This window comes from Hyperoodon ampullatus (assembly GCF_949752795.1).
Source record: "Hyperoodon ampullatus genome assembly, chromosome: 3".
NCBI lineage: Eukaryota > Metazoa > Chordata > Mammalia > Artiodactyla > Ziphiidae > Hyperoodon > Hyperoodon ampullatus.
The window spans coordinates 38049442-38063777 of record NC_136916.1 but is presented as its reverse complement, the minus strand read 5'-3'; the positions used below and the strand labels follow the sequence as shown (position 1 = coordinate 38063777).

Sequence of the window (14336 nt, the reverse complement as noted above, 5' to 3'; positions counted from 1 at the left end):
AGAAGTCCCATGATCTACCGTCTGCAAGCTGGAGACCCAGGAAAGCCAGTGGTGTAATTCTAGTCTGAGTCCTAAGTACTGAGAATGAGAGAGCCAATACAGTAAGTCCCCTACATACAAACCTTCAAGTTGCGAACTTTCAAAGATGCGAACATGTGTTCGCATGTCCAATCACGTAAGTTAGTTCATGTGTCTCTGACATTATCTGTAAAAGTCAGGTACCTAGGCTAACTTTGTTGGATTTACGAACAAATTGGACTTACGAACACGTTCTTGGGATAGAAGTCGTTTGTATGTAGGAGACTTATTGTAGTATAAATTCCAGTCCAAGAGCAGGAGAAAACTGATGTCCCAGCTCAAGCAGGCAAGTAGGAAGCAAAAGGGGTGAATTCCTCCTTCCACCATCTTTTTGCTCTATTTAGGCCTTCAATGGATTGGATGATGCCCACCCACATTGGGTCCACCATTTAAATGTTAATCTCATCTGGAAACACCCGTAAATAATGTTTAACCTGGGCACCCCTTGGTCCAGTTAAGTTGAACATAAAATTAACCATCACACTAGGGGTTACTCAGATAGCTTGGGATGGTGGCTATTGACCAGTGAGCATAGAAATTTTCCAACATTATAACTATTTGTATCAATATAACAGCACACTGTTGCTCTCAGTGCTGTCAGTTTTTTGTTTTTTTTTGTGTGTGTGGTACGCGGGCCTCTCACTGTTGTGGCCTCTCCCGTTGTGGAGCATAGGCTCCAGACGCGCAGGCTCAGCAGCCGTGGCTCACGGGCCAAGCCGCTCCGCGGCATGTGGGATCTTTCCACACCGGGGCACAAACCGTGTCCCTGGCATCGGCAGGCGGACTCTCAACCACTGCGCCACCAGGGAAGCCCCAGTGTTGTCAGTTCTGAGAGCTGTTTGATCTGTCTGAGCATGGAGCCAACACCCAGGAGGTGATCCTGAGAAATGTAGAGAAAGAAACCAGACCTGTTCAGAGCACTTAAGTCCTAGGTAAACCCTTGTCTGATGCTAAAACTACTGCTGATCTTTTTGGTCCCAGGAACCCAGAACGTCATTTTGTTTTAGCCAGTAGGGCTCGAGTTTTTGTTGCTTGCAACTGTCGGGACCCTAACTGATAGACCTTTTTTCTGGTAATACAACTCTCTTTGAAGGTCAACCAGATGATCCAATCCCGATATTTTAAAATTAACCCAAGCTTAAACCAGACCAACAGGGGATGAACACCACTTCCTGCAGAGTCACCTTTACTCTGCTGTGCTTCGCAAAAATAATGCTATGCAAAACTCGGCACCAAGTCTATCTGGTATTGAAGGTGTGGCTCCCTACTTTACACAGGGTCATTCTGGTCTTTTAGCTGTGTCTCTCCTAAGCTGTGGATTCATTTTTTACCACATAGACACTATGAAGTATGTAACTAACTAGTTGTCCCTTTTCCCCTTGCCTGCCGGGAAACCCAATACATAAGCACTTGTAGCAAAAGTATAGAATTCCATAGTGGATTTTTTTGTTTGCTTGTTTTTTGTTTTTTTTTTTTGTGGTACACGGGCCTCTCACTGCTGTGGCCTCTCCCATTGCGGAGCACAGACTCCGGACGCGCAGGCTCAGTGGCCATGGCTCACAGGCCTAGCCGCTCCGCGGCATGTGGGATCTTCCCGGACTGGGGCACGAACCCGTGTCCCCTGCATCAGCAGGCGGACCCTCAACCACTGCGCCACCAGGGAAGCCCTGCTTGTTTGTTTTTAATCGTAGTCTTGTTCCTCATTTAATTTTATGTTCTTATCCTTGTTTTCCCCATCAAGGGGAAAACTTTACTTTTTAGTTATATAATCTTGCTGCATTTCATGTATCCCTATGTGGAAATAGGAATTATATATCTAAAAAAATCACTTTGATTTAGGTTTGATTAAGATGAAAAGACACTACAGGGAAGAGTACTGTTATATCAAGTACTTTGAAGTTTAGTAAAGGAAAGTGAAAGGGGATGGAAGAATATTAAAATTCCAGGGATCTCTAGAGCAAAAGGAATCAAGACACCAGACAGGTGGGAGAAAACTCCTATTTACATTTTAACCTCTGTCTCATTTACTACTGAGCAAACTAATACAGAGTTCCTCTTGAGATGGTTATTTAGTGTTAAGTACAGAGTCTCCACACTGGGGAAGCCCTGGAAACAATGTATTATTCATTTAATATATAAAATGTTTGTTGATGAACTGGAATTTGCTAACTTAGCCTATAAATGAACTAACTACAGGCCCTTCTGTTAGAAAAATCTCAGACCCCTGGGTGTACCTCCTTTTACTGGCTGTGCAAGTTAAAAAAAAAAAAAAAAGTGGCTCTAGCAGATTCAAACTCAAACACAACATAGAGCTTGGGTCCTCCAATAATCTTAAACTGATTTAAGACCTTTCTGACCTAATACAAATAAGTAAAAAACAAACTAAAGTTAATTAAATGAGCACTAGCCTCAGTTGTCATAGAACATCTTGAACAGTAGAGGGAAATGGGCACTAAAATCATGAAAGGGGAATCCATGAAGTGCTCTAGAAGGAAGTGTTTTCTGGGGGTTGGACAGGACCTGACAGCAAGGGAAGTGAAGAGAAGGGAAAGGAAAAGGGAGTCAGGGAGGATGAGGTTAGAATGTCAGAATCAGGACAGGGAACGGGAACACTCCAGGTGGTAAGTCCAAAAAGCAGCGGTCTGCAGGGAGGTGAACCTTCCAAGTGCCACTTGTACAGAGTGATGCCTTTGAAGTAACAGCTAACATGGCCTCTGTTTTCATGTGGGGCCCATCTGAAGCATCCCTGGTATTTGAAGAGAAAGATCTCATAATCCCTTATCTTGCCTGTGACTTAAATTGGCTGAGCCTCCTTGCTCCCACCTTAAGATGGGTCTCCCAATGTGTCACATCCAAAGGAAACACCAATCCTACTTTGAATGTCTTGTTTATGCATTTCCTGGGCTTGGGGTAGGGGACACAAAGGAGAAATCATCTCTATCAATGTCAGCCAAAATCCTCTTACCCATTTCTACTCCTAGACATCCACTTCTCAAGGCAGCTTTGACTCCTCTGGTTAAGAAAAAACTTTTTTTGAAATTGCAAAACTGGTTCTTTTTTGCAGGTGCAATTAGAGAAACCTAGCTTGTTAAAATACTTTTTTTTTCTAGAATTCTGACCCTGAGGAGCAAGTCCTACTAGAAGAAGCTGACATTCTCTCCCTGTGCCTTGAGACTAGGACTCTCAGGAACACTTATCTAGACCGTCTCTGATTCCTGAAACTGAGGGGAAAAAAACAGGGAACAAAGCCTTTTACAATTTTTCTTATTCCAACTGTTATTTATAAACGAGTGAGTTTTATATTGTGATATCTGATTCATGACTAAGTTTAGAAAATGAAGCTAGATCTCTCGTTGTGTCTGTCTGGATATGTATATATGTCTCAGTATGTGTCTTTGGATAATATTGCTGAGGCTAATTTGTAAATTATATGGAATTCCTAAAGATCTGATATGTCCTGGTAAAATGTTATCAGTGATAATTCTAATTATTATCTTAAAGTGTTGTATGTCACAACAATAACCAAGTTACTTTGTCAATTGCATTGTAATCAGATTTTAAATGTGTCTTCTTAAGTCTTTTGTCATTATAGACACTTACAGTTTCACCCTAATACCTTTGCAAAAATGCTTCCTCTTCCATAAGACTTATAGAAAGGACTTTTGGATTAATACAAGTTTCTGACTTTCAGACCATAATGCTGAACTGGGTAAGAAATTGAAGAATCCTAATGAAAAACCTGATGGCTTCATAAAGCTGTTAACAAAAAGGATAAGTTACATAGGACTGAGAGAACTGACAAATATGGTTATAATTTTTATGGTTTCTATCTGAAAAATTTACTGGTTTAAATCTGTGTTTTCCAGGTGTAAGGAAAATCTTCCCCTCAAACTAATTATGGCTTACGGTAATTTGGTAAATTACTTTTGCAACCAGGATTGAAACATTTATATTTTCTCTCTCTCTGCTCCCTCCAGAGATTGGAAACTCTTAGGTTCCCAGCAGCTTTAGCAGATAAATTAGGCTGGCTACCTCACTAACAGGGCCCCTGCACTGGACTGGCCTATAGAGAGGACTGCTAACCTCAAACTCACCTTAAAACAACATTCAAAGAGAGGAGAAACTACACTTGCACTAGGAAGAGAAGAAGATGACATCAGAAGTAGACAGCCCAAGATCCTGGACCTGACTTGTATGATCATTTATAATGTTTTCTTGACTTCTTAGACCTCTGCATATGAATCAAATGTTTTCCTATCATGGGTATGATCCTATGCTAGTTTTAAAAATCAGTCCAGTTGTTGGGTTTGTGGCCAATTACCTGTGCCTAGTACTTCTGAGTTTCCTTGCTAGATTTCTCCATTCCAAGGCTCTAATTGGTTGGCCCTTAGGAAATTTTTGACAGTGTGGCCACAATATTCTTTAGACTTTATGGAGAAAAAATTAAGTCATGTTCAGGCCACTATTGATACTACTAGATGGGATCCCCTCACCTAACCAATTAATAATACCTGTTCTGACCTTGGCCATAAATATGAATTTTCCTCTATTACTCAAGCTCAATCAGAGCAACAAGCAAAATTTCAGCTAAGGAATAAAACCTCCCACAATTATGGGATGGATTTATGTAATTAGCACCAAGCTATGGTAATTTAAGTTTAAAGGCTCCTCTATGTTGGGAATAATTAAATCATACTAAGGATAGTCAGTCTAGTAACACTAGGAAACTGGGCTGGGTGCCTTATGGACAGTGCCAACATATAATTTCCCGGAAAGATAAGGATTGGTACAGAACACACTAAGTCAGATGACCTGGGATATATTGGGCCACACCTAATGGAAATTCTTGGCTTAATTCTTACTTATGAACTTACTAATACTGCTAGCTATATATTTTTTTATATTGCCTGTTTTACAAAATTGTTGTTTCTTACATTACCAAATGTGTGACTGAGCCTCTGATAAAATGAAAATATATAGTTCCATATGAGATCAGTGATTGTTAAGAGTGTAACTCTAGATAGGAGAAGAAGCAACAAGAGGGAATATTTTCCTAGACCATAAGAGACTAGTAAGACAGGTGGTCCAGAGACTTTCTGCTGCTTGTAAGGCCTAGTCCAATAATAGTACATTGAGTAGCCTATCAGCAAAATCTTCACCAAACCTGGGAATGAGCATTCCTGGCACCATGGGGCAAAATGCCTCCCAAACCATGGTTAAATTTATAACCACGAGGAGGCCCTGTCACCTACAAATTGGCACTTGCCATTGGCACTTGCCATCTGCCTCTACAAAGATTAAATCAGGGCTTCCCTGGTGGCTCTCAACCACTGTTGAGAGTCCATCTGTCGATGCAGGGGACACGGGTTCGTGCCCCGGTCCAGGAAGATCCCACATGCCACGGAGCGGCTAGGCCCGTAAGCCATGGCTGCTGAGCCTGCGCTTCTGGAGCCTGTGCTCCGCAACGGGAAAGGCCACAACAGTGAGAGGCCCGTGTACCGCAAAAAAAAAAAAGATTAAATCAGGAGCCGCTGCAGCTGCTGACCTTCAACACCCCCTGAAAGGAGTTCAGGGTGGAGATCAGGAATGAGGCACTCTGTGCTCTGGGAAAAACTGGCGGAACAAGCGTTCAGATAGTTAGATATTTTCAGGAGAAGATTTTATGAGCCCAAACTCTTGTATCGTCTCATACCCAGAGAAACACTAACATCATTAACAGTGACATCTGCTTTGGCTATTAAGGAGAGAATTACAATTAAAAGTCAAAATGGAGTAGCTGTGGTTCAGACATCCAAGGAAATAACTAGGTGACACTATGGGTGTGATTTTAGACAAGTCCTTGTATTGCTAAGAACTTGAGTTTTCTGAGCTATGTCAGACTTGGGATGCCACCAGCCATTCTCAAAACAATGTCTGCTGGCAGCTGATAACTGCAACCTTATTTTTTTAAGGTCTCCTCTTATAACTATTACTCCTCCAACTACTTCTAACTGGGTTTGTTACACCTACATCACGGCCACGCCCAGAAATTCTGATTTAATTGGTCTGGAGTACAGCTCAGGTATCCCAGTTTCAAAAGCTCCATCCCTGGGACTTCCCTGGTGGTCCAGTGGTTAAGAATCCGCCTTCCGATAGGGATGGTAGCCTTGCCTGGTTACTGCAGCACTAGGGTGTCAGTTGCTCCTGCCCAGAACACTTCAGTTCTGCCCTGCAAGGAAATATTTAATAACTGATCTGTGTGTCCCTTTAATACAAGAAAATGGAAACTGAACAGCCAAAGGAAACTTTTCCCAACACCGAAACCAATGGCGGATTTGATAAACGCCCTGCTAAAGATAGGAAGAGGAACAAGCTTTTAAAAGATCTAGAAACACTGATGAGATGGTTGAATTACGCATTCTGCTGCAGAGCAAGAATGCTGGGGTGGTGATTGGAAAAGAAGGCAAGAATATTAAGGCTCTCTGTACAGACTACAATGCCAGTGTTTCAGTCCCAGACAGCAGTGGCCCCGAGCGCATACTGAATAACAGTGCTAGTATTGAAACAATCGGAGAAATTCTGAAGAAAATCATCCCTACCTTGGAAGAGGGCCTGCAGTTGCCATCACCCACTGCAACCAGCCAGCTCCCGCTCGAATCTGATGCTGTGGAATGCTTAAATTACTAACACTATAAAGGAAGCGACTTTGACTGTGAGTTGAGACTGTTGATTCATCAGAGTCTGGCTGGAGGAATTATTGGTGTCAAAGGTGCTAAAATCAAAGAACTTCGAGAGAGCACTCAGACAACAATCAAGTTTTTCCAGGAATGTTGTCCTCAATCCACTGACAAATTCGTTCTTATTGGAGGAAAACCTGATAGGGTTGCAGAGTGCATAAAGATCATCCATGATGTTATATTAGAGTCTCTCATCAAGGGACGTGCTCAGCCTTATGATCCCAATTTTTATGATGAAACCTATGATTATGGTGGTTTTACAATGATGGTCGACGACTGCCGTGGACGTCCCGTGGGATTTCCCATGCGGGGAAGAGGTGGTTTTGACAGAATGCCTCCTGGTCGGGGTGGGCGTCCCATGCCTCCATCCAGAAGAGATTGTGATGATAGGAGCCCTCGTCGAGGACCTCCTCCACCTCCTCCTGGACGAGGGGGCCGGGGTGGTGGCAGAGCTCGGAATCTTCCTCTTCCTCCACCACCACCACCTAGAGGAGGAGAGCTAATAGCCTATGACAGAAGAGGGAGACCTGGAGACCGTTATGATGGCATGGTTGGTTTCAGTACTGATGAAACCTGGGACTCTGCAATAGATGCATGGAGCCCATCAGAGTGGCAGATGGCTTATGAACCACAGGGTGGCTCTGGATGTGATTATTCCTATGCTGGGGGTCATGGCTCATATGGTGATCTTGGCGGACCTATTATTACTACACAAGTAACTACTCCCAAAGATTTGGCTGGATTGATTATTGGCAAAGGTGGTCAGCGGATTAAACAAATCCGTCATGAGTCAGGAGCTTCAATCAAAATTGATGAGCCTTTAGAAGGGTCTGAAGATCAGATCATTACCATTACAGGAACACAGGACCAGGTACAGAATGCACAGTATTTGCTGCAGAACAGTGTGAAGCAGTATTCTGGAAAATTTTTCTAAGACTAGTAAAGAACTGAAGGAGTCCTGCGTCTTTTTTTTTTTTAATCTGCTTCTGTTTGAAAAGCCAACATTCCTCTACCTCGTAGGTGTTCTGAATTTGAGGTATAGTGAAATCTTTGCTGTTCACCAGATGAAATGTTTTAGTTCCTTACAAACAGGGTTGGGGGTTGAGGGAGGGTACGCAAAAACTAACACTGAAATTTTGAAACAGCGGCAGAGTGAGTGCATTTTAATTTTTGTTCATTGTTGGTGGTTTAAAAAAAGTCCCCCCATCTAATTATTGTGAACACTTTGCTTTGTGGTCGCTGTAACATCCGGAGGGGTGGGACAGGGAGGAAAAGTAACAATAGTCCATATGTCCCTGGCATCTATTCAGAGCAGTGTGCAGAATGTAATGCTTTTTTGTAAGAAACGTTTTATGATTTTTTTTTAAAAGTTAGTGAACCTAAAAAAAAAAAAAAGAATTTGCCTTCCACTGCAAGGGACACGGGTTTGATCCCTGGTTGGGAAACTAAGATCCCACATGCTGGGGCAACTAAGCCCATGTGCCACAACTAGAGAGAAGCTTACGTGCCACGATCAAGATCCCACGTGCCGCAACTAAGACCCGACGCAGCCAAATAAATAAATAAATATTAAAACAAAAACAAAAACAAAAAAACTCCATCTCTGATTCTAGTGTACTTCCAAAATTGTACCCTGGAATTCCCTCCCCATTCCTGCTTCAGCCTGAGAGCTCCTCCTCTCTCCCCTAGGTATTAGTTTCACCTTGGTTTTCTCTTCCCTCTCTGGGTTGAAAAGTCAGTGAGACTTCTTCCTGAAATAGCAGGAGACAGGTTTGCTTGTATTCCTAGTTAAAGAAAAAAAAATTATATGTATATATACCTGTCACATATCCAACGTTGCAGGGCAGGGTATAGATTTAGTCATACACTTCTAGAAGAAAAGGATCTTGGAGAGCACCTGGTCCAGCCATGCTCTCTAGTTGAGGAAACTGAGGCCCAGAAAGAGGATGCGACTAGTCCAAGGCCATACAACGAATGAGGCACAGACCCAGAGACAAAACCCTAGTCTTCTGGTTCCAAGCCATGGTCCTTCTCTCCCCCGCACCACCTTCACTCTGACTCTGTTCCCTGGGGTGGAAAGTAGAAGACCCCAGGGAAGGATCTGACTCTTTAAAACCATCCCCCATTTCCAGGCAGAAGGGGGCCTGTTCAGTGAGCAAGAGCCAAACTCCCTGGAGGTGACCTTGGGGGAGGCGAGGGTGTTCTCCAGAGAGATTCTGATGGCTCAAGATAAAGGAGATCTGCAGGGGGAGGGGAGCCAGCCAGCTGAGACTATCACGTGGAAAGCAGAAAGCAATGAGGCCTGCTTCTAACCACCTACTCACCACCCTGGGTAGGAGGGGGGTAGGGAGAGAAGGGGGGTGGGGAGGGAGAGCTGGTGGGGAGGGGAGGAAGAGGCACAGTGCCAGGACTTGCAGATAAAGAGGCCCCTCCCTACGGCAGAGGCCCTGGGCCGACAGAGGCCTGGAATCCGGGTGAGGTTGAGCTAGGTCGGTGCCCCTCTTCACCCACCCCTAACACCTGCAGATCCTTCCCTCCCCTAAAGGGCTGAGTTGAGGGAGGAGGTGTGGACCGGAGGGAACTCGGCCTGGCTGCCAAGCGGCAAGGTTGGGAGGGGGCAGCCGTTCGGTGTCCCGAAAATCACACACAGCATTTGGAATCACGCAGGCGCAGATCCAAATCCCAAATCTGCCACCTCTTTCAACCGCGTGACCCGGAGCAAGTCTCTGAGCCAGGTTCCCTCATAAAATGGGGATAACAATGCCTGGTCCTTGAGAGGATTCTGAGAAAATACACGTTCATGTACGGTACAGGTGGGGCCCAGAAAATGGAAGGCAGTAGGAGGAAGGGTGGCAGCTGCCTGGGTTCAAATCCCAGCTCCACCCCTTTCCACCTGGCACAGGACTGCCTGGTGCCTATTTCCTCCAATAGAAAGTGGGGTGGCTGCAACATCTACCTTATAGGAGTAAGTGAATTCATAGGCAGATGTGAAAGGCTTAGGTAGGACAGGGGGGCCTGGCTCAGTGGGTGCTCCAAAGTGTCAGCTTAATTTTGCTGCTCCTCTTGCTCTGTGGTGGGCACAGCCAGCCTGTTGTGCCCCTCAGAGACTCTGGACAAGTGCTAGGCCTAGGAGGTTTTCCTATCAATAGAAACATTTATATCACCTGGGAAAAAAATATTTGGCCTCAAAATATGAAAGGAAAAGTGCAAAACCAAAGCTAGTGAATGCCTTGTGAAGTGTCTACAAAACACTATTATTTCAACTTCCTTAACTGTCTTCGCAAACATTTAATAACATTTGAAATCCATTTATATGTTAGATTTTTTCATTCTACAAGAGTCTAAGTGATGAGGACTAAGAATCAGAACCAATCGGAATGTAAGTAACTTGTAACCAGATAACTTCAAATGCAAAATTGTACAAACTGTTTTCGTAAATCACTGTGATAGAGCTGAAAATGCAAACATTTTCAATCTGTTTCAGAAAAATACATAAAGTGTAAGGAAATCAGTGGGAACAATACACTCAAAATTCAGGATGGTAGTTTCCTCTGTAGGGAGGGGAGGGTACCAGAGAGAGGTACACAGAATATTTCAACTATCCTGGGAACATTTTACTGCTTAAGCTGGTGGTGAGTACCACAGGTTTTTATTATATTATTCTTTATTTTATTTATGAAAAATGTAATAAAATTTTACAATATATTTTTGTAGCAGAAAGAAGAGAAAGAAATGTCCCCACGTCATTTCAAATGATTTTAGGGCAAATTTATATTTAAAGTGAAACGTGGAGGCATTTTAATATGCTCTACATAATGTAAGGCAGGGCTAGCAAAAGTGCAAGTCCCCAAGGCCCTGCCTCTATCAATGATCCTCCAGGCCCCAGACCGCTTACCTGGGAATCAGGTGCTCACTGTGGACCCTGCAGAACCCAGCAGGGGTTCCGTTTCTTTATTAAGCATATATCTGTCTATGAAGTACAGATAAGTATATTTCTCCCTATGTACTAATTAGGGAGGTCAGATACGTGGAGTTGTGAGAAAGCCAGAGAGTTGCAGAAAAGTAGGAATCACATGTAGGATTGGAGATCTGAGCAGGCCTGGTGGTCCCCCCTACAAGCAGGTCTAAAGTGGATCCATCTGTGTGTGACAAGGTGCTGGCTCAGCCAAATGGCCTGAGAGGACATCCTCCTTCACTTCTAGGGAGAGGAAGCGTCTGCCTGACCCCTGACAATTATAGAGAGATGCTGATAGGCATGCAGGGTAAAGAGAAAACTGTGAGACTTTAAGGCCAGGCCTTGATGGTCAGGGAGTCAGAGAGGGGAGGAATGCAGAGTGGGGAAGGGCTTCAGGGTTGAAAGAGGGAGAGAAGGGGGTTGTTTATTATCTGAAGTGTAAGCTGGACTCCACAGAGTGTCACCAGGCCCCACCCGGAACCCCACTTGTTGGAGCTCCCAGGAAAAGGAAAAGATCTTAAATAAGAATCTGGGAAAGATGCCAACTGTCCTCTGGGTCGTTCCTCTGGGATGGATTTGATTTGGGGCCTTGTTTGCCTTGAGATTAGGAGCCAGGGTCCAAGGAAGAGGTTAGCCAGCACCTGATCCCCTTTGGTTATCCTGGATGTGAAAACGTAAGTAAGGTACGTTGGTCTCTGTTCCAGCTCCTGACACAGGGCAACCTGAGTGTAAAACAAACAAAAAACACCCTTGTAAAAAAGTGATAAGAGCATTAGGAGCATCTTTTGTTCTAATATTTGGTCTTTGACCTGGTCCCTGACACAGGGCTCCTAAATCCCTTGGAATTTTCTGGGTGATAGGAGTGTCTTTTGTTCTAGTGAGGTGACTCTGGGTGGGCCCTTGATGGGGGCTGGTCACCAGAGAGATCAAGCCATGATTAGAAGCTTGGAATTTTCAGCCATGCTCCCCATTCTCTAGAGAGGGGAGAGGGGCTGGAAAGAGAGTCAATAATTGATCATGCCCATGTGAGGAAGCCTCCATAGAATCCCAGTAGTGTGGGGTTTAGGGAGCTTGCAGGTTGGTAAACACATCCATGTACTGGGAGACTGACATGCTCCAGCTCCACAGGGAGGGAAAATCCTGTGCTCCAGGGAACTCTACTTAATGCTCTGTAGTGACATAAATGGGAAGGAAATCCAAAAGAGAGTGGATATATGTATACATATAGCTGATTCACTTTGCTATACAGCAGAAATTAACACAACATTGTAAAGCAACTATACTCCAATAAAAATTAAACCAACAACAACATAAAAAACCCAAAGAAAATCCTGTGCTCAGGACCCTTCCAGGCCTTGCCCTGTGTATCTCTTCATCTGGCTGTTTATCTGCATCCTTTATCATAGCCTTTAATAAACTGGGAAACGTTTCTTTTTATGGCTGTGTAATATTCCATTGTATATATGTGCCACATCTTCTTTATCCATTCATCCGATGATGGACACTTAGGTTGTTTCCATCTCCGGGCTATTGTGAATAGAGCTGCAATGAACATTTTGGTACATGTCTCTTTTTGAATTATGGTTTTCTCGGGGTATATGCCTAGTAGTGGGATTGCTGGGTCATATGGTAGAATGGACTTGAGGATATGGGGAGGGGGAAGGGTAAGCTGTGACAAAGCGAAAGAGAGGCATGGACATATATACACTACCAAACGTAAGGTAGATAGATAGTGGGAAGCAGCCGCATAACACAGGGAGATCAGCTCGGTGCTTTGTGACCGCCTGGAGGGGTGGGATAGGGAGGGTGGGAGGGAGGGAGACGCAAGAGGGAAGGGATGTGGGAACAGATGTATATGTATGACTGATTCACTCTGTTATAAAGCAGAAACTAATAAAAAATAAATAAATAAATAAAATAAACTGGGAAACGTAAGTGTTTCCCTGAGTTCTGTGAGCTGCTCTAGCAAGTAATCAGATCCAAGGGGGAGGAGGTTATGGGAACTTTTGATTTGTAGCCAAGTTGGACAAAAGTTGTGCATAACTTGGGGACCTACTATGTGCCATTGGCATCTGAAGTGGGGGGGCAGTCTCATGGGACTGAGCCCTTAACCTATGGGATCTGACACTGTCTCCAGGTAGATAGTGTCAGAATTCAGTTAAATTGTAGGACACCCAGCTGGTGTCACAGAGAATTGCTTGTTGGGGGAAAAAACCCACACAACTGGTGTCAGATGTATTGTGAGTGTGGTAGTGGTGTGAGAGGAAAGGAGAAACACAGGAGGTGCACTGAGGTTTTCTCTATTTAAAAGGTTTCCCACGAAACTCTTGTAATCAACCAGCAATGGGAAAGAGGGCTAGTGGTGCAGGCTGAAGGCTGGACTTTGCTGCAGGCTGAAGGCTGGACTCCAGTGCAGCTTCAAATGGGGCAGGAAGCCCAGAGCCTTGGCTAATGACAGGCCACCAGTAAATTAAACCCTGTGGGAATTGTCTTGATTCATGGCACATACAGTCCCTGTCGTCAAGGGTCTAAAGGCCACTGGAGAGAGAAGGTCAGCAAATAGACAACAAAGAATGTAAATACACCGATTACCTTAATTTACTGAAAAGCTATAGGAAACATCATTCTTAGTGGGGAAAATAGGAAGCATCCTTTTTAAAATCCAGATGAGGACAAGGCCCTCTATCATCCTTTCTATTTAGCATTATTCCAGAGGTCACAGTCAGGTCATAAAACGAATGGAAGGATAAGGATTGGAGAGGAGGAAATAAAACTATCCTTGCAAATTATGCGATTGTCTGCATGGAAAGCCAAAAGATGAATCTACAAACAAGTTGTTAGAAATAATAAGAGAATTTATCAAGATGGCTGACTACAAGATCAATAATAAATACATTGTACATTATAATAATAATGGCTAACTTTTATTGAATTAACTATTTCCGGGTGCCACATGCTTTATATTTACTCTGCGCTAAGTGCTTTCTATGGACTGGCTTGAGTCCTTAGAACAACCCTCACTTTAAGAATGAAGAAACTGAGGGTCAGAGAGGTCAAGTGAATTTATCATAGCAACACAGCTGTTGTGGGGTGGAGGCTGGACTGACTCTTGAACTCTCCCTTAACCACGACCACTATCCTACATACTCAAGTGTGCAAATCTCTGACGTTCAGGGTGGGACTCAAGATCTAGGGCCCTTCTCCCATCTCCATACATCATGAAAGTTTTCATGTGTGAACAGAGAAAGAGAGAGAGGAGGAAAGCCCCAGTAAGAACTGAAATTGAATTCCCCTCCAGCCTATTGGAGTCAGACTTAAGCTGATTTAAAGAAAATAAGGAAGTGTGGTGTTTCTTGCACACCTGTGTTGTAGCTCAAAGTCTCGCACGCCATTCACCTCTTACCTTATTTAATTCTCAAAAGATCTGTGCCTCCCTTTTACCAATGAGGAAAGTGAAGCTCCTAGAAATTCAGAGACTTGTTCAAATTCACAGAGCTTGGAAGTGGCACAGCCAGCATTCAATCCTGAGCATGCCCTCCTAACCTCACAACTCTCTAGACTTTTACAAGGAACTAAAGGGAAAGGCA

The 14336-nt window shown here is 43.8% G+C and overlaps 1 pseudogene across 1 annotated transcript; it reads left to right on the top strand.

Annotated features, from left to right (window-relative positions):
• Positions 1–6337: 6337 nt before the first annotated feature.
• On the top strand, positions 6338–7728 carry LOC307050803 (heterogeneous nuclear ribonucleoprotein K-like; annotated as a pseudogene). The gene has a single exon. The product of its transcript is annotated as a heterogeneous nuclear ribonucleoprotein K-like (transcript).
• Positions 7729–14336: the final 6608 nt, after the last annotated feature.